The following is a 26,548-nucleotide window of genomic DNA, read 5'->3' on the forward strand; positions in this document are numbered from 1 at the left end:
GCAGAAGTTCTGCACTTCTGGGAGAGATGCCGCATATTGGAACAGAAAATCCTCTCTGTTTGCTTCTAATGTTGACATCTTAAAATGCATAACATGTGTCACATCTGAAGTGACATCTTCTTGCAGCTGTGGCTTACACATATCCATAGCAAGACTTCATCCCTCCTCCCTGTTTGCAGTATCTTGACACAGTCAGGGAATCACTTTGTTATTAAATGTGAAGAACAGAGAAAAACCCACCCAAGTTGAGTTTCTGCTGAGAGTTCCAGACTTTAAAAGTCTGTTAGTGGGAGATGCTGTTCTCAGCATTTCCTTGCTAAGTTTTCATAAAAATGATTCATTAAATCTTACATTATTTTGATTGTCTAAAGGAATCCTTTTTTTTTTTTCCTGGCAGGAACCTTGTCAGAAATGGGTTAAGTGCTGACAAACGCTGTACTGAAAGACCAGGAAGTGAATTTCACAGCTGAGTTCTTCAAAACATTGAAGAAATAACAGTCTATTTAAAGCAACATGTAGGAAGTGCCAAAAAATAGTTCTCTCTTGATATATTTTATGTGATTTGTATTAGTATTTATCAAGATCCTTGTTTTGCAAATATTAATTTGTGTTTCTTACAGTATTTATCTTAAAGCTCTGATTCTGAGTTGTTAGCAGCATCCCATTAACAGCTGTGGACATCTAAGCACGTTTCTGTGGTCAAAGCCCTCCAGCGATTTCTGTAGTGACTTTCATTTTTCCTAACAACCTCAGGAAAATAGATTGTGATCCAGAAAGAGAAATATGGACATTTTCTTTTGGCCACATTTGGAAAATTGAGCCGTTTTTCTGCCTCTTTCAGAGCACATGTTTTACCACGCAGTACCTCCCATATAAATCTGCAGGGATTTCTGTCTTCAAAGAGTCAGTGGGCAAATTCAAGTGAGAGCGAGGTACCAATATGGTGTGGGTGTCTGTTCACATGGAAGAAGTGACAAGCACAGTCATGTTCTGTCTTTTAACATCTCCTTTTCACCTGACACCCAACAAGGTCCTGATAAATTGACCCAAGTGCTGGTTTCAAGAGTGCCTCATTGGAGTCAGCTAACTGGGGATCTGGGCAGTGTCTGAAGATGCACAAACCCATCTGTGCAAGCTGTATCAACTGTGTCACTGATGAAGTGACAATGCCATATATCCGCAAGGGTAAAACTCCTTCATTTTCAGTCCCTCACATGATCCAGATTGATGGCTTTCCCATCCACCAGAGTGACCTGTTAATACTGGGCTCCTGAAAAATGACTTTGGAAGATAAACATTAAGTATTAAGTATCTCCATATTTCCTGGAGAAAGTGCAAGTTCTGAGGGCAATGAGAAATGTAGCAATATGCTGCAGCCTATGAATTATATATAGTGTCAGTACTCTTGGTGCTTTCCCTACAGCTTCACAAACTGCTTTCCTAGCTCGTGAACATGCAAAGTAATTAGAATGGCAAATAGCATTAGATTTTATTGACCTGTGATGCCCCCCAGTTCTCTAGCATGTTCTTGAACATTGCCTAGTGTTTTCAGCCTTAAATCAGCAATTTGTAGTATTGGTTATTTGGTATTTCAGATTTACTGATGAGGACAGCCAAGGCTTCCACACTTGTTATGGATTGCTCATTTATCCCCTGCTCTGTTGTGCACAGCAGCTGTAGCTTGCTGAATCACAAACTGTATACTAAATGTCAGGTAGGAGCTCCACCATTAAGAACTGCCTTTTATTGCGTAGACTAGTGGAGGTGATTGAGTGTAAATGACAGGATTGCGGGGCTTTTGCCCACAACAGTGAGGTAAAGTACAACCACTGAGGTAAACTTGTTCATTTTCATTTCCCATATAAAGGAGGCTTCCTTCATCACAAAAAATGTAGACTGGATGCCCATTCTTCTTTATCAATAATAAACAGGCAGATAGATGCACGGGCACAGAGCAGCACTGCCCTGAAAACATTTTGCTAATGGTAAAATAGATACACATGAGCGAGCAGATTGCTTTACCCACTAGAAATGCTGCCCTCCCATCCTCCCAGAGAAACTGCAAATCTGGAGTAATGCTTTGTCTCCTAAGTGAAGTGTGAGCACAGAAAGCAGACTGGTAGCTCCTTTGAAATGGCTGGAGGAATTCTAATAGGTGAACTGCAGTAACTGCAGCTGGAGATGAGGGTTGTGTTTTCTGTGCACAATGTTGGTGCCTTTCAAAGCTGGTTTATGCTGCGTAGCAGTTGTGGATGAATGTCTGAGATGAGAAGTTCTTCTGTGGAAGGAAGAGTGCCCACTACTGAATTGTCAGCAGCATTTTTTGCTTCACTTAAGTGATTTTCAGAGGTTTTCTATTCCATGTCTGTTGGCCAGACCATGTTTAGCTTATGAGATCTGACAATTGTGGTACTGCTGCAGGCTCTGATGTTACTCTTATGATGCTCGCCTGAAGACTGAAGCTAATAACTCAGTGATGTTTGTTCTTTGCCTGCAATTTTAAAGTTGAAAGGACAGACCAAAATACGTTTGATGCGTTAAGTACCCCAGCTGCCTTTAATACAGTGGTATAGGATGAAATACTTATTCTTAATTTTTATCAGCGCCAACCAAGTTACTTTTTGTCTTTGGTGGTATTGATTGACCTCTTGTAAGCAGGAGAAAAATGAAGTGTTCAGCTAAATTTGTGTTTAGGTGTTTATAGCTGCAGTTTATTTCAAAGGATCTTGCTACTGGTTACACTCGACGTTCATCTGCTGACTTATTTACTATATGTGTGGAGTGGTTTTTGCAATGCAAGCATGTTTCAGTAAATAAAATCAATTTGCAACCAATGGGAAGGGAACAGTAAGTGATTTAACTTTTCATCTTCTTCAGCTTAAAATGAAAAGCTCTCAGAGGTATTGTTTATGACAAGCCCTGTGGGCTGAAGTGTTCTGAAAACACCCAGGAAAGATCATGTGCAGAATGGCAAATCAAATTAATTAAACAGTAAAATTAATGAACAACACAGTTGTAAAGTTGTTCTTATCCTCTCTGTTTTTGTTCTGGTGCAGCCTAGCTCTGGACCAGAAGGACTGGTTCTACCAGGTAAGCATTGTATGGTCTCAGATTTTATTTTATCTTGGCTAGTGCCTGCTCTCTTGTATAGCAGGTACACATCTGCCAGGAATTGATCTAAGATAATTTCTTGATGGCTTGAGATAATAAAAAGCCTCTTGTTATATCAGGGCAGACTAAATCCGAACACCAGGTGGATATTCAGCTTTGTAGAGAACACACCACATCAGCAATCCAGTTGTGGATAATTGAGTTGCCCATCCTGGGCCACGCCAGCTATAGTTTGTGACAGGGAAGGTACCAAATTGCCATAAGCTACATATGCCCTTATGACTTCTCTGGAATACACTGACATGCTTCTTTTTCTTCTAAATTGGAAAGAGGTGCATCTGGAACAAGGGAGGTATGATCCTGCCAAGGCTCTGACAGCTCTGTCACCTCCAAGTGCCCTCAGCAGCTGTATTTAGGGAACGTGTTTTAAGGAGAGTATTGTAGTCTGAATGTGTGTACGTCCATGTGACTGGGTGCAGTGGAGTGGTCTGATTTAGGGACGTCATTTCAGTTGCACTTCTTTTGGGACACTGGGTATTCCAAACAGACAACTTAATTTGTAAATAAAATAGGAATGAGAAGAGCTTAATCAATACTCTTTTAGCACGGCATTGATAGTACAAGAGGAAAGGGCTGTGGAGGTACAACACTGCTTGTTGTAGAAGAATACCCGTGGTTGGTACTTAGTTGAGTTTTCTAAAACTGGTGAAAAACCTGACCAAAGCATGATGTTCATTAAGAAAGGGACTTATCTGAAAAAAATTGTTCTATCAAAGAGGAATTTTAGTGTTTTCCCATCTTACCAAACACTTCTTTCCTTCTATAGAAAAAAGTTCGTTCTGGAATAAAATGTGTCTTTTTGGTGGTGCTTTCTAGAGGGAGAGAGTCAGTTTTCCTAGCTAAATGTTTTTTCCATCAATTGACAGAAAAGCTGCACTGGATGCTTTGGACAGAGTTGGAACTCAGTTGAAACACAGTGATCCAAGTCTGCTGCTGGGAAGGAAAGGCAGCATAGTGATCAGCATAGAGACATGGTAGTGCTGTCTCAGTAGACCTCCAGCAATGAAATACCTGTTATGTCCTCATCTTTGTCAAGTTTCACAAGACCTACGCAGAGGAAAGGAAAAAAAAGGAAAAAAGGTTTTCATAGTCAATTGAAGTTAATTCACTTGGGACTGTTTATTTGAAAGATATTTACCAAAGAGAAATTTGGTTTTTTTATGTTAGAGGCTTTCCATATGGGGCAAACCAAGTTTCTGTAGGTTGTGCCCACATGGCTGAAGGAGCATGGTAAAACATGGAAATATTTCCAACCATTCTCTAAAGGGCAATGGCCAGTGCATTCATTTGGAAAACTAGTCACAGAAGCTGGGCTTGTCTAAAATGTACATGCGGTGTAGTTCTGCATATAGGGAAAATACTTTTCTTGAGTTTTATTTCTGATTTCTGCTTTTTCTCTTCCTGGAAAACATGAATAACTCTCTTCATAACTACTCAGTGCTCTGGCATCACTACTGGCACTGTGCATTTCAAGGGATGTTTCAGCTACATTTCATAATGTGGGGAGAGCTTCATCTGTCCTAACAAGCTCTAAGAATAAGTAGTGGAAATTCTATACATTAGTTTAATGTAAAAGATATTCACTGGAAAGAATTAAAGGTGATTCCGTGTTGTGGGGCAAATAGCTCTCAGCACCTGAGATCTCTGGCTGCCTGTCCCCGTGCCTCTATTTCCCATCAGCCCAGACCTTGTTTCGACACGTAAAATTGTACGTCTTTTCTTTTTCTAGCCCTCAGAAGGGCTTTAATTTCTTTCCCCTATTCTGCCAGTGCTCTAGCTGCTACAGCTGTTGCTGTCACATTTAATAAGGACTTTGTAGAGTTTAAATATTGCATTGCTGCACCAGCTTTTCTTTGGGGTAAGAAAAGTGCTTCTTACATCTAGATGAGGTGCTCCTCGCTGGCTGTGCTGCTGACACGTGGGTTTCAGCTGAAGGCGACAGGAATTTATAACTTGTCCCAGTGTGTGCAAAGCTCCCTGCAGTGCCGGCGCTGCCTGATAGCATCATGCAGCCATCGTTGGACGAGGAGCTTGCTGTGCCCCATGATAAACCCCATCCAGCAGCACCCTGACGTACCAATTTGTCCCGACCAGCAGCCTCACATCTTCCAACTGAGAATTAAATCGATTGCGTTACAGTTCCTGACCTGGTAATTGTGCCTTTACTGCAACTATGTGGTTACGTATTTGTCATTGTAAAGTCCACGATTCTGTGCAGTAAACAGGTACCTTTTCCTTGCTCACTTGCAGACTGGGTGGGAAACAAGGCAACAGTGCAGGCAGTAGCTCAACATTTTAAGATGTCAGGGGGAGGATGAAGCGAGACTAAAACTCCATGTCCTCGTGCCTGCAGTAACTCAACAGCTTATTGAAACATTCTTCTCCTCAGCCTCGAGCTCTGTATGTGTCAATCCAGTTGAGTATAATTGGGGCTGTTTACTTTGACATACAGTGAAAATTCAAGAGAAACATGGAAGAAAATACTCAAGCCCAGATCTGCAGTGTACTGCTGTGTACTGTGTATCTACTCCCACCCTCCTTCCTTCTTAACTCTGTCCCTCTGCACAACCAAACCAAACCAGATACGTACATCCATTCCACGTTAAGCCCATTTCCTTCCTGAAGCTATTTGTCATCTTCCAGGACCTGTGACGACATCCCCTTCCTTTCATTCTGAGTCCTTCTCATGCTTTCACTATGACAGATAGGGATTTTAATTCATTTTTTTTTTCCTAATGCTGCGCAAATACCAACCTTTCATGTTAGGATTTTTTTTTTAAGTATCCAGGGGTGAGAAGAGCTGAGCTGTGGAATGAAAAATTATTACCAAAATATGAAACCAGCTCTTTTTCATAAAAATACTACATTTCAATAATACTATCCATTATTTCTGTGCACCACGTGGCATGTTTCTTTCCTGTGAGGATTGGTATTGACTTAGTGTACTTCTACAGCTCTGATTCTGCTTTAATTCACAGACATTGGTGTTTTTCTGCTTTCACTGCTGGTAGTGTGCTCAGTGAATAAACAGCTTGCTGGGTGTACATTGTGAGAGCAAGAAAAGGAAATGAAAATGCAGATCCTTATCTTCGAGCAAAGATGCCTAAATTAGAGCAAATGTTATTCTTGTGTGTGGTAAATATAAGCCATAGACAAACCCCAGAAGCTCAGAAACATCTACAGTATGGAAAGTGGCAGTTCAAGTCCTCACATCCATGACACAGCTGTGCCCTTTCTACCTGAACCCAATTAGACTTAAACCCGAGCAAAGGTCGTTGCCACATTGCATTCGAGGTGCTGCATTTGAATGTGTGCTTTGTGCCTAGCTGAGGACCTGCAGCCCTACTGCTGTGCTGTTATGGAGGGTGCAGGAGGGTCTCAGAAGAGCAGCTGCAGCTGGTGACCCAGCATCAGCAGTTCTTATCAGGTGGGAGGGGGCAGGAACAGGTGCCTAAAGCAATCCATGCCTCAACTGGCGCAAGCCAGCAGTAAAAATCTAGGAGACAGTGTTGTTTTGTACTGTTTAGGGCCTTTTTAGTTCATTCCCAGCTGCTTATTGCTGAGATGGGTATTAAAAGTTGCTCCTGATCATTTAGGTTCAGCTTCGTAGATGCCAAGGACCTTGCACCGGGAGAGGGCATTACAAGATAACATGAGTAACAACAAGAGTGATTGTTCTCCTCTCATCTGAAGACCTAGTGTGCCAATTACTAGCTAAAATCATTATTTAAAGGGTTTGTCATAAACCTTTCCATAGCAGGAGCACTTTTGAAATATTAAGTGCCGTTTTCCTTTTACTGGGAGCAAGGACTGGGAGAGAGATGGAGCCACCTGCAAACATGTGCCTGCAATTTCTTGTTTGAAGCTCATTTGTCAACATAACAGATGCACAGCTGTAGTGATGGGGTGGTTGTTGTGTGCTGTATATCGCTCCAAGGGTTGTCCTGCAGGCAGAATGTGCATGTAATACAAAGCAGTGAAGACAGGGTGCTCTGTTCCCTCTCTGAGGGTGTGATGCTGTCCCACAGCACAAGACAGATGCCACTGTGCTGGCTTGATGCTGCATCCACACAGCGGTGTGGGCTGCCTGGGCACGCTATGCCAATTCTGCAGGCAGTGCTCACTGGGGGCTATAGCCCATAATGTGCTCGGGGGAGCAGTGCTAAGATTGCAATTGGAGGTGTGAGCTGTTTTTTACAGCCCCTCTTCAGTTTTCTTGTTGTTTTTTTTTTTTTGAGATGGGAGGCTGATCTGCAAACAGGTTGGCTGCAGTATCCTTTATACTGGTTTGTGGGAAGAACAAATTCATTTAAATGGATACTTAACATGGTGTAAATTCATGGGAGGTTGGTGCTGGGCTTTGAATGTTATCACAGTACTTCTAAATTTGACCTTGGTTCTGTGTTTCTGACCTTAAAAAAGAGCATTCGAGCAGATATTTTTCTTGTAATAGTGACAGCAACATAAACTTTGTTCTCTGATCAAGCCTGAGAATTTTCATCCTGAAAGGGGGAGATTTATAAGTCACTGACTTGGCACAAAAGTGCAGCCTTGTATGTGTATTAGTATGTGTACTTGTAACTATCATAACAAGGGCTAATGTGCACCTACTGAGGCAGGCTGAAAGTGACAACATGTAATCTGAGGTGTGTAGGAGATAGAAAAGTAGCTAAGCGGGTAAACAGCAAATGGCTTGCAGGAAATCCATTGCAATAAAACTGAAATAAAAGCGTTTTCCAACTAGCAGAGTTGGTCTAGACAGTAGCAAAAATCTGGGATGCAAAAACAAATATATATTAAGCTGTTTTTATCTGAAAGTAGTCTTTGACCTAATAGCAATTTGGCCCAACTCTGATGAATTTGAAGAACATCAGAAGCTCTGGAGCGTCCTTCTCTCCCCCCTTCTGCTGTACGGCTGTGGGCATGCCTGCCTGGATCCCTCCCTTGTGTCACAGGGGGTCCAGCCATCTGAAAGAGAGGGTCTGGCTTCCACAAATGCTTGTCAAATACAATAGTGGCTGCCATTAATGTTAATCAAGTATAATATATGCACATTCATCTTCTGCCACTGTACATTGGAGCATTTGGTCCATTACATGCAGATGGTGGCAGTGCTGTAGAACAGCCATCCAGATTCAGGGGCTAAAGAATTAGGAAAGGAACAGGTTAGATGAACAGGCTGAAAAGTGTTTCCATTTCTATGGAAGGGTGAATATTTGATGGATGTCAAGTTTCTTTTGCCATGGGGAGCAAGCTCTCCGAGCCGTGCTTTGTTCCAGTCCGACAGAAACATTCTCAGCCTGCTTGTGAAGGCTATCATGCAGTGAACTAGTCTCAAATGACTTTGCTGCTTCATTTCATGGTCATAATTATGGAAGCATATCACAGCAAAGGCCTTCATCTACAGCTAAGTTCAAATCAAGTTGCAGGTTCTAAAATGGAAGTCATTTGTGAAATCCCCCATCACTTAAAAATGCCCCCGAAGAACTTAACAAATGAAGTATGTATGCAGTGTTGAACAGCTTGTTCAGAAGGTAGACTAAGGGGAGGGAGCAGTTGTTTGCTTTTTAACAGCAAAATAACTTATCTGCTTGAATTCTGGACCACCTTTTCACTCCTCTAGGAATCTGAAGGTTCTCACATTTTAAAATACAGGTAGGGCTTGGAATGCTGTGGTGCCAGGTGCTCATGTCTGGTCTGCTTTGTATTGTGGAAATGATGCTACATACCTGAGTTTACTCCTTAGCTCCATGTGTGGGGTAGCACTCCATAAGCTGCTTTTCCTTTCCAGTCTGCACTGTGACTCGTAACTCCTTTGCTCAGACGTGTTAGGAAGGTACTCAAGGGCCTGAGCGGATTTCTGTGGGATCAAGGTTAAGCATGAGTGCGTTGTTCATCCCTTTAAGGGATGGTCAGTTGTTGTTAAGCAAAACATAAATGTTTTATTCTCCTTGAAGTTAATGAGGTTTAGGCACAATGCTTAGGGGCAGTCGTGCACTATAGGCTTTGGTTTGGAATGAGTTTTCAGAGTGCATGTCAAAACTTTTGCAAGGTCCATCTTCTTCATGAGACCAGTGCATCAGAGAGCAGCTTTTCTAGCTGTGACACCACTGCGGCTGCCACTGTCACTGTAAAACATACAGACCCTTTCTCTAATGTCCTCTAATCCCAAATACGTGAAACAATATGTGAAGCTTATGCTGGATCAATACATTCCGAATAAGGAAGGTTTTCTTATGGAGCTGATGATAGCAAAGAATGCTGGGCTCTTGGGTCGAACAAAGTGTATTCATGCAGCAGTTTCATCTCCGAATGGCATTTTTAGCTGCAGATCCTTGAAGCACAAATGGCAAAAAGCATGCTCTGTTGTTAAGGCGATGTTGAAAATAAAACTTGTCTTGTACTCGTGTACCAAGTACTGCAGATAATAGAAGAAACTGTTCAGAAAGTGCTAGTGTTTGAATCAGGCCTGTCTTCATTGAGTTAAAATAAATGTGTTTGTTAAACACGCACATCTTTATCTCTTATGTAACGAGAAGAGCAGAGCCATATCATAGATCTGCAGTGCCTTTTGTGCTCTACAAATTCTGTGCAACAGTCACCAGACAAAAAGTGATTTATACTACGCCTTGTAATGGGCGGAATAATTAACGATGGTGGCATCCATCACTTCTGCAACAAGCTTATCTCAGAACTTTTCCACTGATTCAAGAGAAAGCAGGAACAAAACAGGAGCAGAACAGTAGAAGTCAGTTAGTATCACTCAGCCCTTTTGCGTGGCTGTGCCTCGTTTGGACACCTGATGAACAGATCTCTTCTGCGTTATTAAGCAACAGTGAAGCTTAATAGTGTGGACACAGTCTGTATTCACGTTGCTGGAAGGGAATTCTACCAGGGTAAGAATAGAGGAAAAGTAAACCCCACAGCTGTCTGTGAAATCTGAAGGCTACTGAATGAGTTTTTGCAGGAAATTTTGCTTGCTGCCAAGATGGTGTGTTCACAGGGAGCATGTAATAGCTAGAGTTTTGGGGAAAGGCTCTTGTTATGAGGCATGTGATCTTAGCTACAAGAAATATCTTTACAAATAAAATAAAATACATGTGAGCAAATAATTTCTCAGCTCTGAAATAACTTCATTCTGATTTCCACCACCCATTAACTGATCATTTCATTTTCAAAAAGTGAGACTAGTTGAGTGTCCGACTTCATGTGTGTAGCTGAAATGCTATCACAGCTTGAACCAGTGATTGAGCACCTGGTGGGAAGGCAGGGCCAACCCAGGGGAGCTCAGGTGCATGCAATGCAGCTGAGTGATGGGAAGGTGTGGAGCCAGCAGCCATCCCTTCCCAGACCTCATTTAAGGGTTGGCAGTGAAAGTAAGGATTTCTTGCCAGAGATCCCTGCATACCTGAGGCATTCTGAAGGTAAGCAGCTTATATCCTTTATTTCTGTGCCTACAGCTGTTGCATTTGAGTAAACCCTTACTTACTGCAGCATAGGACTGCTGCTCTGCTGTCACTGTTATGCTTTCCATTGTGTTAAAATGTGCTTTCCTTTGATTCTCATCATTTTCTCACCTCTTTAATTCAGAATTAAGTTCTGAAACAGCTATGAATTGAGGTTACATATCTCCTGTTTTCTGTATGTCTTCTGCAAAGCTGCTTGCCAAGTGTGGCATTAGCAAACTGCTTGCCAGGAGCAATCCAGTACAGCAGTACATCCTGACAAGGACTTGAGAGCAGAGGAACGTTGCATTAGATATGAAGTGTTCCTCACTGTAATGCATACTCCTGTATGTCTTTCTGTAGTTCTCTGGTTGTTAAAGGCTGCTTTATTTGGTAGATTTATTAGTTTTTGAAAAAAATAGGAGACAGTAAGCTACTACATGATTCTGTACAAGGTGTGAAGAAATGGCTTTTGGAAGACTGTTGTAAAAGTCAAGATCATTGGGAGTCTTTATTCTTTATGGAAAGTAAAACACATCTCATATAGTGGGAGGTGTCTAGGAAATATTAGGCACAAGATTTATGAGAAACTTCAGTGTGGGCATGGAACTAACTAGCTAAAGATAATGTCAAGGTTAATAAGAGGGTGAAACACTTTCCTAGCTATAATTCATATTCATAATTACAATAAGCAAGGTAAGAAGGGCATTTGGATCTTGGGCTTCTGTTGACAGATTGATCAGTTGAGACTATTCCATTAGCCCTGTTATGTTCCTTAGGGGTGTTTGGTGTCATGTCACTTAGTATAAGGCTAAAGAGGGACAAAAGGTTTTGAACCAGTTGCTCAGTGGAAGGGATTCCTTTCTCAGAGTTCTTCTGGAGGGGAAAAAAAGCCACAAAACAACAACAACAAAAGCAACAGGAATTCACACTGATATTATCATGCTGATTGAATAAAAGATCAAGTGAATATTGGAAAGAAAGGTTGTGGTTCAGAGCATCTGCCTGTGCTGGAGCAAGTGTCAGCTCTGGCTCTGAAACCAGGAGGTCAGCCTGCTCTGTCTGTGTCTGGTGCTTCCCATAGCATTGCGCTTCCATCCAGCGCTGCAGTTCCTAGAGTCCAGTCAGAGAACACTCATGTTTCACTCAACAGTGCTGCTTTTACGAATGCTATCTGTCTCCTGCTTGTATTGGAGAATGACGTGATAGAGCTTTACTGCGTGCCAGGGACAACCGTCCCTCCAGCTCAGAGATCTTAAGTAATTCTGATGACTTCTTACGCCCCTCTGTTGGACCATTCCTGTCTCTTCTGGTGTTCCTCCCACTTATGTTGCCCAGCAGGTCAAAATACCAACTGTGGGGATGGGTGCTGAGAAAGGCTGCCTGTCACTGCCTCCAAGTATGTGAAGTATAGAGCATACAGGCCTTCCAAGAGCTTGTGCTGAAACATGCAGGAACAGGGCATTATACCCATAGGATCAGCTCCTTTATCTGCAGGCGGGTGCAGGTTTAACCTAATTTCTATCATATAGCAGGTGTTTGTTTGCCCGGGCTCTGAACACCTGCATTAGCTTTTCCTGTGCATAGCAAGTATGCTTGAATGAATGCGGTTAGCTATGACGCACAACACTGGTTCAGTGCAAGGAATAACTTTGGAATGGTAGCAAGCAATGGTGCAGCTCACTCAGGAAAACATTACACACAGTAAGGACCAGTACTGTTTTTTTATTTTCAGTTTGGAAAATCCACTGCATCTGAATGCAAAGGAAGGAAGCCAGGAAAAATACTGTATTCACTTTATTAAAGGTGTGCATTCACTTGTATGATTTGGGGGTTATTTCCACTGTGATTTGAGCAGAACTCATTTCTAGAAAATATATTTCTGGTTGGTACAACAGTCCACGTGTAGATGTAAAAGGAAGACAATTTGCTTCTGTTGTCTCTGAAAGACGATGGTCTTAAATCATGGGGGATATTTGTAATGAAATACAAGGTAGCTTGAAGAAATACAGAATTCTTCTTGCGGTCACTGGAACTCAAAGTGCTCTGAGTTCTGGCAGTAGAGCCAGAAGTGTTAAATAAGTATGTACATGTAGCACAGGAGCAGTGACGGACCATGATCGTTCCGTTCTTAGAGCACGCACAGCTTTCTGTGAATATGTAATTACTTTGCTGACTGCTGAATAATAATGTAATTTTTCTGAGTTCCTTTACAGCAGACACATAATCATCTGCTCAAAACAATTATGTAAGATTCTAGTTGATCTGAAGGAAGCCATATAACTTTTTAGCCTGTAATTAACATACGTACTTGGCAGCTTGGCTTTCGCACATGGAGATAAGAGCAGTTGTGTATTTTATTGCATTTTTTCTTTGCTGAGAGTCTGCATTCCAAATGCTACGGAAAGCTGTGAAAGGTTTGCATGCTTGCTGCTGTAAAACAGAGCTTGAAAAGATAGAATGAGTTTTTATGTAAGCTGTGGTTCAGTTACAAGGCCTGCGCTGCATATACGTGTATATCCTTTATGTAGTGTATCAATAAATTAAATAACAATTAAAAAGCAACAACGCATGACCATTCCCTGAGGGTGTAGGTGCCTTTGGTTCTGGTGGCCATGAATTTTCCGCTGTTTTAAGGTGGTTGTGATCAGTACCATCAGAGCAAATGTTGTCTGCACTGGTAGAGAATGAGTTGTTGGTTACCCACAATGATAAAAAAAAAAATTAAAAGCACAAGTGGTTGCAAGTGACAGTAATCCCTTCCTGAGGTTGGTATGGATCTTTGCAGACCTATGAGATGCTGCCAGAACTTACAGCTTCAGAAGTTCCTGCTGCTTACCCTACTCGACTCAGCTCTGAGTGATTTATTAAATTCAGGCTGTTTCCTTCCCTCCCAACAAAATAGGGTACACACTTTTTGCATGTGGTGAATTCATGCTTCCACTGTTCTGTATGTGGAGGGGTAGAAGCAAAAATAGTACTTTTTACCTAATTCTTCCTTACTTCCTGTACTTGACTTGGCTAAGAAGTGTTCCCTTGTTTGAGTAAGGTAATCTCACAGGGTGTTTTAGCTGGGAGTATAGAGGTGGTTGTAAGGAAGCCCAAATCCCAGCAGATAACTCTGATGCAGTTGCTATTAGGTAATGCAGGGCAGTATTTGACTAGCTTAAATTCATGCCAGTCCTAAGAGACAGAAGCTGGGGAGAAAAAGAGGCAGTATGCTTTTGTTGAGTCTGCAGTTTGTCCTGCATCTGAGCGAGTTAAAGGTAGATCCTACCAAAATGAAGTGTCTCCTGAAATCAGGGTTCAGGGAAGTTAATCACCCAGGAGCAGTTTTGGCCTGTCATTTAGGGCTCAGCAGTGACAGCCAGAGCTCTGTGCAGCACCTGATGCTGGGCCCCCCAGCTCTGTTGGTGGGAACACAGAAAGCTTAAACTGCGGTAAATAACAGCCAGGAGTCTGCTCCTCACAGTGCCTGTGACATTAGCGCTCCTACTAGGAAGGCTTCTCTATTCAGGTAGTTCCATATAAGCTATTTTTCTTGCTAATGAATAAAAAGGTTTGGATGGGAACCATGTGAATCAAAAGTTACCTACCACAACAGGAGTAAAAATTTGCCGGAGTCCTGCTGGTATTAAATCTCTGTGCAGATGGTGTCTGGCATCATTTTATTAGCAGACAAGATATGCTGTTAAAAATTATATCTATTATATCCATCCCAGAGGCGTTCATTCAGAAGAGAGTAATGGAGCTCAGCTGACAAAAGGGATTTGTCCATTTGGACATGCTGAAGGGCCTTGAGATAGGAAATAATTCTCACATAAGCAGTTCCTGAGTTAAAATATTAATTTATAGGAAATACGTTTAAAAATAGGTCTTTTGAGAAGATTTTATATGGCTCAAGGTTCTCATTGCTAGGAGCTTTAGCACTTACCTCACCTGTTAAGAGTTTGCAAATCCAATCCCAATGATTTGTGTGCCCATGCTCATATGTTGAAAGGCATAATAACTCCCTCTTGAAGCAGCACGTTAAGCACAGCAGTGCTGGTGAGGACGTTCTCTCTTACAGCACCCTTTGTGGTGGCACCCTGCTCTGGTTTTGGGGTTAGCTCAGGGACATCTTTCCTCTGGCTGTTCAGTGGCCAAGCCCTCACCCTGATGGAGGCTTGCTTGCTTCACTAGGTGGTGTGGTGGGTTGGATGGGCTGCCTGCAGAATCCTGTCGTTCCCTGTTGTAGTTCTGCCAAACAGCAATATGTTTGATGTAGTTTACTTTCTGTGTACCTACTGCCTACTGTTCGTGTATCTGTTACCCAGTAGATACCTGGAGTGCTACTGGGAGGGAATGTGAGCTTATTGTATTTTGTGTGTGTAATTTGTTTTCTGGAAACACCAAGGAATTATGAAGGCTGCTGTATTTCTGTCATGCTCATTCTTTAGTTGGTGCAGGGTTGGCAGCTCCTCTAAATGAGTTCAGAAATTCCACATGCTCCAGCTCCTTGAAACCCTTGGTCAGCAGCATGCAGGAGGAGAAAGTGTTGGTTTGCTGTTTATCTGTTTATTAACTTCAAGAAATTTCAAGTAATGAGAAAGGTATCAGGGAAGTAGTTGCTGGGAGAAACCTCTTCAAGAACTACCTTTATGTTAATAGATTTTCGTTATTTGGATTCTTTTTTTTTTTTCTTCAATGGAAGAAGTGGTGTTGGAGTTGCATTCGTGCCTGCTTCCTTCAGGTTGTGGAGGTAAGAGTGCTTTTACAACTGTTTAAAAATGTCATTTATAAGTGTACACAATTGAAATAGGTCTATTTAACCCATGTGTCAGAGATGGAGTGTAGAAGGCTTTAAGATGTGTATAGCACTCGTCATCTGCATGATCTTCATTTTGGGAACATTTCATGTTAATCTTGATTGCACAAAATGAAAGAGAGCCATCCCAAATCTCAGCAAGGCACCCCTGACCCCTATGGTTCCATTTGGATTATTTTCACTTGCAGAAACTGAGAAGAGTGATCTGTGAAATTAAAGGTTTCTCCTTGCTTAGACACAGTTAAGAGGCCAAAGCTTATGGGAAGTCAGTTCCCCTTCTCTTCTCCTGATGAAAGCGCTGTTGCATTCAGTGAGACATTCCCAGGTAATATCTACTGTTTACTCGCTGTTATTTGTTATTGTCTGGGCAGAGCACACTTACCTCTTCAACCTGCAAGAAATATGAAATTTGCCTCTGGCCTTTTAGATTTTATATTAACCTATTTTTTTCAGTCTTTAGTGAAGAAAATCCTCTTTCTTTCTTTCTCTCCTCAGTGCTGGAAATGGCAGCAATGCGGTCCTGCTGTCTTGCAGCCTCCCCCTCTGCACTTCCCTGGCTACTACAGGGTTTGTTTATTTTGTTGTTGTTGTTTTTTGTTCTTCACATTCTACCATAGAATGGTTTGGGTTGGAAAGGACTTTAAAGACCTGGTTCCAACCCCCTGCCATGTGCAGGGATATCTACACATACACACAGCAAAAGGAATGACACAGGGAGGCAGAGCACATAGGAAGAGCAGAGCATGTTTTCTTCGTTGTCTTTCCAAATGATTTCACTCGATGCTATTTACACACATTTATTTCTGGGCATTTGTAACAATTCTGGAATTTGTTTTGTGTTCTCCATTCCCCTGGATGCTCTCTGCCCTCATGTGAGCAAGGTGAATGGACATGTAATTGCTTCGCACGCTCAGTATTCATGCAGAAGTGAAGCTTCATGTACACATCCAGACAGACACACAGCCATCAGCCTGCAAAAGCCTGGTAATGAAATGGTGTGGGCTCACAGTTGGGCGCCTGCAGCGCAATGTTCCCACAGACACAAGCTGCCTCACTGCACCCATACAAAATACTTCATTAGTTGCCATAAGGATCAGAGGCTTTCGAACTCAGGAATAGTGCTTTTAACACTAACTTTAACATGAGTTTTGCTATGCACTGGCATCCTGGGAAGGGCTCTGCACCCTCGTTCTGCTCTGGTGGATCTGTGTGCTGTAATGGCTCTGTGTTCCCATTTGTGGTGTGGTCCCTTCAGGTGGTTTTATCCTTTGAATTTATTTTAATGAACTTTTATGACCATTGGCTATCTCTGTAGTTACAGAGCTACTGAAGTGATCTCTCATTATGCAATTTGGTGTATGCATAATTATGAAATTACAGTGTGTAATTTATTCATTCGTTGAGACGGCCTTGTGATAAAACCCACAGCTGCTGCTTTCTCTAGGGAAGCCATTTTCCTTCAGAAGGGTGAGAGGGAGGTACTGCAGAACAGGTGAAGGGCTGCATTTTCCTGGCAAGAGTGCAGCTCAGTGCTGCAGGCCATGCACCATCCGTGTGACCTCTGTGGGTTTGTTGCACCCTGTGTTCCTTCCTGCACGGAGCTCCTTCCAGCACCATCCGCCTCTGTGTGCAGTACAGCACAAGGCACTGCTGCCCACTGCCCCTCCTGCACCCAGGGCGGGTACAGCTGTGCTGTCCCATACAATCAGAGAATGTACACATGAAAAATAGCCCAGGTAAACAGCCCAGTACAGCAGCAGTGGTTTCATACAGGTTTAGCAAGCAGATCGCTGTGGAAGTCAATACAGAATTGAGGCATTTGTTTTGACAGGTGAATGGGAATGTGAAACATCTTTTTGGTTAAACCAAGGGAGATGATAAAACACATCCTGTGAATTTGAATCTTAATGTTGTTACGGGGCAAGTACTTCAAAGATTGAGATGTTCTGGTGCGAGTAGATCTGATCATTGACCATTCAGTGAATGCAGTGCCTTTTCACTTCCCTCTTATTTCCATTTAGAAGTAATTAAATCACTTTCAGATTCATATGCAAATTCTGTAGTGATTTAGATTTTCATACAGGCATGTTATGAAGGTATCCCATTTTTTATTGTATCTGCATTTAAATAGTAAGGTATAATTTATAATGAAATGGAAGCATTGCTTTTTACAGAAGCTTTGGGTATCACTCAACAGGACTTAAGAGTTCTAACTTTCAACGTTAGCAGCTACATTGTAATATGGCTCAAACAACTCCACAAGGTAAGCAGACAGAGTTATGTTGGAAGATAGGTTTAATTGACAGGTAAATCGTGAATATGTCTCTTCAGTGAAATTTCTTTACTTTGGTTTGTGAAATGCTGTCTCATCAGTGTGGACCTGCTGGTGGGTGTGCATGGATACCAGAAATGCCAGAGCACTGAGAAAGGGAATGCTCTACAGGAGCAGCTGAGCATGCATGCACGCACCCCGGAGACACCACGGCTCTTCTCTCCAATTAGCTGTTTGCAAAGGCACGACAGAAAGAACTGCTCTCTCTTTTGAGCTGAGTCCACCGGGGCTGTTCTATTCCTTGTAAATAATTGAAAGTATTTGAAGATGGGATTTGAAGTTGGGACTTTCACTCTGTATGCGAATGACCTGCCCCTGTCTCTCTCAAGCTCCTTTATTAGAGCACTGCAATGTTATTAAATTGAATTATCCTTGGCCAGAGCAGGACTGACTTCATAGCCCTGTGTGGTGGAGGAAGGAAGGGAAGCTGTAGCTTAAGACCTAACCTCCCATGAGACTGCCCTTCCTACCTGGTGCGTCTGTTCCGGTGCCTCCTCTTCTAGCCTTCATTGATTTGGGAATGAAAGATCAGTATTTGCCTCTTGATTGGGCACAGCTTTAGAAAACCATATGCCATTCTGCTTTTGGATTGCTGTCATCTGATTAATCCTAATGCACTGCTGTTGTAAGGAAAGGAAAACAGACATGGATTGGTTTTGGCCCAAACTCAGCCTCTGTGTGCACACTGCGCAGATTGGTCCATAGGCCTCCCTTGGTGTCGCAGCACAAATAGCTTCAAGGTCTGAGGATCATTCCACTTAACGCTGTTGTCACAGGTGATAAACATCATGATCATCTTCACTGCAATTTCACTACTTGCTCAGCAGCAGAAGGGGAGCTGCTTTGTGCCACTCCTGCTCTGGGCTGGGTGCTCCTCAGTGTGGAAAGGGATGGATGCCTTTTGCTGTGCAGTGCGTCGTGCCCCAGGGGCTGCGGCGGGTGTCCTGGAGCAAGGCAGAGCCAGACAGCTGTGCTACATCCCATGGCAAATGAACTAGTAAGTCTCTCTCCGGTGTTAGGTGACAAGAGGTTTTACTGAAATCCAGGAATCTTGTTAATACAGCTCTTGATTATCAGAGCAAACTTTGCCCTCTCTTTAACACTTAGACTGAAATTGAAAAATGTGAAGCAACCAGTTAATTAGAAAAAAGACTCCTGTGTGCATTTATTTTCTTGCAGTATTTCTTTCCCAAATCTTAAGCATCAGTTTGTTGTCTTTAATACCTCTTGATTGTATCTTGTTATCATCTTGTCTTGATGGGCTTTGTGGCTTGTTACACAAAAGGGGAGCTAATCTTTGTTAATTAGTTCCTTATTGAGTCAATTGAGATTTGTAGCACAAGAAGTGAGCTGTATTTCTTATGATAAATAATTGGCTGCCAAGGATTTCTTAGTGTGAAATCGTGTCAGTGTAAGTGATGATACTTTAATATTTTATGTGTTTTCCTGTGTTTGCTACAGTACTTCTTGGGAACAGCAGCTGGAAGAGCAAAGATTTCTGTCCTGTAGTTGTGTTTCTGGTTTGGGTATAGTCTGCCTTCACAAGATATTTATCTTCAGATTACATTCTGTGGTTTCTTTGCCTTGTTTCTAGAAAGTTGTTCATTCGGGAAATTGTCTTCTGTAATTGGTGGGAAACACTTGTATTGCTTTTCACACTCGTCTTCATTCTATGCTGTTTGGTGCTGTGTCATAGGATGGGATACTACAGAGTCTTTGGAGAGCATTAACGCCCGAAATGTTTTCTGGAGAACTGATAATAGGAAACAAAGCACAAAATCATAGCACTGTTTTAAGCCAGTAGGAGTTCTGCTTGGCTCAAGCTGATGCAGGTTTCACACACATGCACACATGACGGGGGGGGGAGGGGGATTGGATCTGTTGCTCTGTACCTGGTCCCACTGGTGGTGACCAAGGTCTCACATCACAGTGTCACTCAGCTCACCTGGATGTGCTCTGCTGGCTCAGGAGGGGAACCTGTGGATACTGAGTGCCCAGAGCCTGGGGATGTGGCCCTGGGAAATGAGCCTGAAAGCAAATGAACCCTTTTGCCTGGCATTGGTCTGGCACAGGAAGGCAGGAGGAGATGTTTATGGTATCAATCCATACCAAAACAGAACTTTAGGAACCAAGCGTCTTGATTTACCTCCATTCCTACCCCACTCTGATGCATTGACCTAGGTAGTGCTCTGTGCTTTGCTTTCTCCTCAGCAAGATGGGAATATCAATATCCCTGAGGGTAGTGATGGACAGCTCTAGGGCGCAGCTGGGTCTCCCTATGTGGGCCAGTGCTAGTGAGGAGCTGCCTCAGGTGATAGGGTCCCTTACAGCTGGGCACTGGGGCCCTTGTGGTGTGATGGCTGAACCAAGCAACAGGAATAAGCAGGGTGGGGGAATGTGGGTGTAACTTCTGCATTATTTTTTTTATTCCGTTTGTAGCCTAAATGCTTGTATCTTCTTTATAATATACAGGGCTCACTACTGTAGCAGGCTGAGATTTCCTCTTGCAGCGTTCTGCCTCTCCATATGCACTCGTTTCAGTAGGACTCGTCAAAACTACATGAATTATTGCTTTGCAGAAAGGTTGGGGATGTTTCTGATAGGAGCATCCTGACTTGGGAGATGCACAGCGGGTGACAGCTTTGACACGCTCCTTTCCCAAGAGGCAACAGGGAGATCATAATCTGTGGAGCCTTTTGTTGTGGGTGCTTTGCTGTATGGAAAAGAAGGCAAAAACTTTGAAAATGGGGGAGGGGGGGGGAAGTAAAGATGAGAAGTGTCAGTCTGAGCAGTACGTGTTTAAGAAATCCTTGGGTTGTATGTTCTTCTCAAGCATGGCAACGTGTTGTGTATCATGACCATGCATTTTGCAAAGCAGAAAAGTGGATCTGTGAATTTAGTCCCAGTGATAAGTTCTCCAGTAGTTTATTGGTTTTATTGCTTGTTTTCTATTTTCTTGCATTGTGGATGTAGCCTAGAGATTTCACCCATAAATATATATATATATATATATATATATATATATATATATATATATATATAATTTGCTTTTTGTTGTCCGACAGCATTCATTTCACAATACTAACAGAAGTACTTTTCTAATAACCCCCCTAGAAAAGTCGTTGCTGCGGCTCTCTCTAGAATCAGACTTAGTTTAAAGATTGCTTTGAAATGGTGTGGGTGCATCCTGAAGCAGGTTACCTCTACTAAGTCATATAGCTGGACCTTTTAATTTTGCATAAAGGTCAAATCCTCCATCTTACTAAAATCCATTGGTGCTCCTACCTTCACAGCTCAGTTCTGCGTGTTTACCCCCAGCTGCTTGTTCTTTAGCAAGGAGACTGATGTAAGTAAATACTGGAATTCAAGATGTGCCTTCCTCGAGTGCCCACAGGGTGTGATGCCTCTGCGTTGCTGCTCTAATATCCCCATTCTGTGCTACACTTCACTCATTTCTCCAGTACATCCCTGTGATTTGTACCAGGCATTGCTGACACTCTTCCATCAGCTGCTTTGTGGGCTGCGCATGAATTTGTAGAGTCTTCTAATACAAAACCTGTCCTAAATTTAATCATCAAATTAGATTGTTCCATTGCAAAGTGCATACCCTGTTTTATACCAGTTCGTCTGCTGCTCTGGCTACTTACTAAACTGTGCTCTTATCACAAAGCTTTACATCAGAGTTTGGAAGTTTTACCACTTATTTCAAGCAGCAAATTAAAACCAAACTCAAATTAAAAAGCCAACAAACAAAAAACAACAACAAGAGATCAGATGCTTATAAATAGGCCAACCTCTGGGCATTCTACTTTACTGCGTGGTGGTCTGAGCTCTCATCTGAAAAATAATGCTGTGTTATTTCTCAAGGATATGTACCAAAGTCTAAAATAGTTCCAGTATTTAAGTTACCTAAAGATAACAGTAGTTATCAGAACTCATTTTTTGCTTTTAAGACCCTGCGTGCAGAATGTTGTAGATTTGAATAGTGCATAAGATACTTTGACAATGAAATATTTTTTTAAGAAAGGAGGAAAATGTGAGTTATGAGCTTGAGCCTCAGTAGTCAGAATAATGCATTTCTACCCTTAGTGCAAAAGAACTCATAAATTAGAGTGGCTTGGTACAGTGCTTATAAATGCTCACATGTATGCAAGTGCATGTGCTCCTTTATCTCAGCTGAATAGCTGTGTTTCAGTCATTATCTTAAAATATGCTGATAAAAGTCAGCATCGCTTGCTTTGCAGCCTGGTGAAATAAGCTGCTTAGCTCTAGCTTACTCCCTAGCCCATAGTGATAAGCAACATGGTTGTCTTATGGCCTTGAATATTTTATTAATAAGACAATTTTTGGCAACTGCTCAGACTATTTATGTACTAGAAGCTGGAAGACCCTAACTGAAGAAGGAAGAACCAGTGTGGATGAACTCTTGCCAGTACTGAGTATTCCAATTGCACTACTGGAGCACAGATTTCCCCATAAAATGAGAAGAAAATGGGAAAATTATTGTGTGTGTAGTCAGCCCCTTGGAGAACTGTACGTATAATTTTCAGCTCCCCTTTGAAACTCGAGAAGCCTTCAGTAACCTGGTGTCCGAAGAGTGGTACGTGTATTGCACTGGCTGACTCAGCTGAACCTGGAGAGTGCTGTGGAGCCCAACCAAGCTGGGGCTGCGTCCTGCCTCTCTTCTCTTCATGTCCTTCTGGTGATTGTATGTAAATATAACTTGCTGCAGTGTTCAATAGGCAGTGTCACCTTCAGTTGAGCCCTTAATGCAGGATTGACCGCTCCTGAGTAGCAGAACGCGCAGAGTGGCTGCCAGCCGGTCCTCTGTATCCATTCGTAGTCTAATCTCTGTTCTGGACATAGAAGAATATGCGTGAAATGAATATTATAGTCTAACGTTGGAAGTAAAGGTGCCATCAAGGGACCATTCCTGTCAAAGGAAGACTCTTCATCTTAATGATTGCCTATCTAACGAGTTACGAACCTCTTTAAAGTGAATCTAAAGAATTAAGCGCGGTGCAGGACAAAGTCACAGTCTTGTTAAATAATAATTAAAAAAAGGTTATAAAAGAATATGTTAGCACCTGTCATTTAAAAAAAATGATGAATTCTGAACTTAAGGCTGTCGTGAATAAGACAGAAATTCAGCCTTCTGAGAAATGCTGCAGGGGATTTCTTTTAATAAGACCTGGAAAGTAGGCCTTGGGCATAAGACCACAGTAGAGAGACTTGAAAGCCTCGAGCCAGCCTTCTCTTTCACCATTGCAATTTGACCCAGCTATTGCATTTAATCACCACGTATGAGGTAGCTGCTGCCTCCCATCCCTCAGGTACCTGTCTGGAAATTCAGTAATTTGAGAAGTTTCAGCTCTTTCCCATCATAGCTGGGTGGAAAATTTCAGCTGAAGTCCTTTCTCAAACTTTTGAAATGAAAATAAGACACTTAAATGGGAACCTCCCTTCCCAGTTGTGCGTTGATGGCATTTGAAAGGGAAGCAGGTTTCAGTGCAGTGAGATGCCTGAGGGAAGGCAGGTAACATCTGATTTGCAGTGAACCCAGACATGCAGGAATCTGATACCTTCCTCTCGCAACAAAACTGAGGAAGTTTCATGCCAGTGGGAGCTGGAAGTGCTTCGCCTTGTGTGAACAGTTTCATCAGTTACGCCTGCACAGAGCACTGCAGGAAGGGGCCTGGTGGTTACAGTGGGGCTGAAGATGAAACTACAGTGTGGTCCATAGCAAATAAGGCAAACCACATACCAAGGTGCACTGGGAGGGGTGAAGTCAGCAGATAAGAAGACAGTTATGTCCATTCTGGCTTTGTTCTTGTTCTGGGAGAATCAGTGTTGCTGTAATGACTTTTTTGTTTTGAGTACAAATGTGTGTATTATATCTGATTCTGGGTGTGTTTACCTGCATTAGCTCACCTGCAGTACTTAGCTGGAGCTAAATACCTGAGTTAGAGAACACTTCAGCTTTGCTTGAATGAGATGTATGGATTATTGAAGAATGGGCTTCCAAAGCACATGCCAGCCACCTTCAGTATTCTGCCATACTGATGAAGAAAAGCCTGGATCAACGCTTGTCAAGATAGCAGCGGTAGCAGAGGAGTGTTGGAGCTGATCCTCCTTTGGATTAGGGAAATTGTAAAGCCGATCTCCGTGGGTACCTTGCTGTTTTCTGTTCAAGGGATTTCTGAGCCCTCAGTAAAACGTAGCAATGATATTTCGAACTGCTTTTCTGTCTGCCATCAGTTCTAGTGCTGAGGCCCTTCCAAGTACTGAAGAATGGCGATGTGACCTGCTGTAGTTTTTTGTGGAATTGACTGAACTGAGTCACCCAGCTATTTGGGAGTTAGAACTGTGACCAACAGGTGTACCATTGGCTTTGATGTGCTCTTGGTTGTTTAAAATGGGATCCTCTGAAAAAAGTTGCAGGTTCTTTTACCTCCTACAAAACTCTTACTAACAGGAATAACTTTTGAGTACACAGTTTGTTTTGAGAGTCAATAATGTCACCCTGCATGTTGTTCTCAAGCAAGCAGAAGACATGTGAAAATATTAAATTTCAGATTGTATAAGCACCCCCTGCCTAAAGTATTACAGAAAATTAAAAAAAAAGAAAACCCAAAACATTGTATGTTGCATTACTGTCTTGATTTCAGGCTCTGGAAAATTATAAGACTTGCAACTGCAGAAAATGTGCAGCCCTGCAGACAATCTTGATGTATTAAAAAGTTCATGGATACAGACAGGCTCTGCGTGAGCCTTCAAAACAAAACCAAAGGACTTGAGTCCAGGTTTGGCTGGGTAACTGGTTAATCACCATTGGGAAATCATTGCTTAATTCCAGTATGCAGGGTAGTACTTCAGAAGGTAGAAACGTGTTCAAAGGGGGATTTCTTTCTTTGTTTGCAGTTCCGTTATGGGGCAATGCATTCAGAAAGCAATCCTGACATTCTTTTTTTTTTTTTTTCATTCTGGGTTTTGTCCTTTGTCCATGATGATGCCTTATTATGCTTAGGCTTATGCTGATTCGTCATACAGCATTTAAATAAATGGTTGGAAAGATCACATTGTGAGCTGATGCAGCTCTGCACACTGCTGTAACTAACATGGCAGCTGTTACTGGCTATTAGATTTTTTTATTTCCCACTTCTCATGTCACACTGAAACAAAGATGCTGACAGAATTCATGTTTGTCTTATGCTTTGAGTTAAAATACATACATTTGAAATACATGAGTTTCCTCAGTTCAGGAAGTAATTTTTCTCAGCAGTGGAGCTGAAGAACATCTGACTCCACAATTATATTGTATGCCATGATATAACACTTACTGAGGTGTCGAAATGAAGAGCTGGCCTTTCATGTAGCTGTCACCCAAATATGGGAAGGAAAACAGGACAGGTGCTTTCCTTTCAGCCTCAGCTTTTGGTTTTGTAGCATTCATACTGATGATATGCTGTTCTTGCCCTCTCCCTGCATGGAGTACTTTGAGCTGAAGGGAGGTTGTGCTGCATCCTTACAAGGACTCTCCTATAGAAAACGTTTGTTCAGGACTCAGTGGCTTTCTTTCACAGATCTGGATGTGCCATGGTCATTTTCACTGTTCCCTGCTTTGGCTCGGGCTCTTCAGCCCTGGTATAGATTAGTGCATCTTCTCTTCCAATTTGAATAATCTTTTACCACTCCGTTTGCTTAGAAAGAACAGATTCCTTAGGGTAGAATTAGCAACAACGAATGCAGATACCTCCATTCCTGGAAAGGCATAGAAAGCAGTGCAGTGCTGAGTACAGTTTTTCCAAAGAAATCTGTTCTCCATTCATATAGTTAGTGTTGTAACAAAAACAGAATCTAGAAGGGATCTCAGGGTAAAATGGAAATAAACCTAGCTCACATGACAGGCAGGCTTCAGATTTTGTGTAAACTTAAAGAATATTGGAGGTGGCTGGCTGGGCTTTGCTGAGGGAAAAAAACCAACAAGTTTTTGCATAGCTTTGATGTGTATTTGATTGCTCATGAAGTGAAAATGGAAACCACTGTCTATGTAACCAGCAGGACTCAGGGCCACGTAGTGGCAATTTATTAAGAATAAGATGTTTTCCTCCTTCCGCCTTCTCTTCCTTTTGTCCCTTGACCATATTCAGGTCTGGAGTTTGCTGTTAATTAGAACTGCAGCAGCCTGTGCACCCTGTGCAGTTAGAGGTTCCCAGGTCTAAGCCCTAACAGCCATGGAAATGCACGTTGTTGTCAGAGGGGCAAGAGGGGCACATGCTGATCTGGATGAAGCTGTCTCTGTGACAGAGCTCTTGAGTCTGTCAACAGCATCGAAGGACATTGTGATCATTGGTCATCATAGCTGAATTTTGGGTAAGTCATAATAGTCACTGGCCTGCGCCTTTCCCGTGTGCTGATAATGTACATCAGTGTAATGAAGTGTGAAATAAGAGCCCCAGTTCTCAGCTGAAAGAATGAAGGCTGATTTGCACTTCTATACTGGTGTACCAGCACAGAGTTTGACTGTACCTTGGAGATGCTGTGCAATGTGCATAAAGCCTTCTGCAAACCTCTGTGCTGCCAGCTCCTACACCTGTGGGCTCTGTCTCCACCTGCCCATATAAATCAGGACAGGCACTGCCCTCTTCACATCGTGGGGATGGGTAAACCTCAGCGTAACCAACAGCTGCCGTGTGATGTGCTTCCCCACAGGAGGGAGTTGCTGCTTTTTGCCACAGAATTTGTGTTTCTTAAAGGAAAGCACTAACCTGTGGCTGTGTCACAGAAGTGAAT

General features: G+C 42.4%; 1 protein-coding gene and 1 long non-coding RNA gene across 10 annotated transcripts in view; both read left to right on the plus strand.

Annotated features, from left to right (window-relative positions):
* Positions 1 to 26,548, plus strand: part of IL1RAPL2 (interleukin 1 receptor accessory protein like 2) — a 335,478-nt gene that overhangs the window by 197,490 nt on the left and 111,440 nt on the right. The window lies entirely within an intron of this gene.
* Positions 10,528 to 24,766, plus strand: LOC125699574 (uncharacterized). Its single transcript, XR_007379623.1, has 3 exons — positions 10,528 to 10,595; positions 21,049 to 21,101; positions 22,117 to 24,766. It is a non-coding gene; the product is annotated as an uncharacterized LOC125699574 (long non-coding RNA).

This window comes from Lagopus muta, chromosome 13 (genome assembly GCF_023343835.1).
Source record: "Lagopus muta isolate bLagMut1 chromosome 13, bLagMut1 primary, whole genome shotgun sequence".
Taxonomy (NCBI): Eukaryota; Metazoa; Chordata; class Aves; order Galliformes; family Phasianidae; genus Lagopus; species Lagopus muta.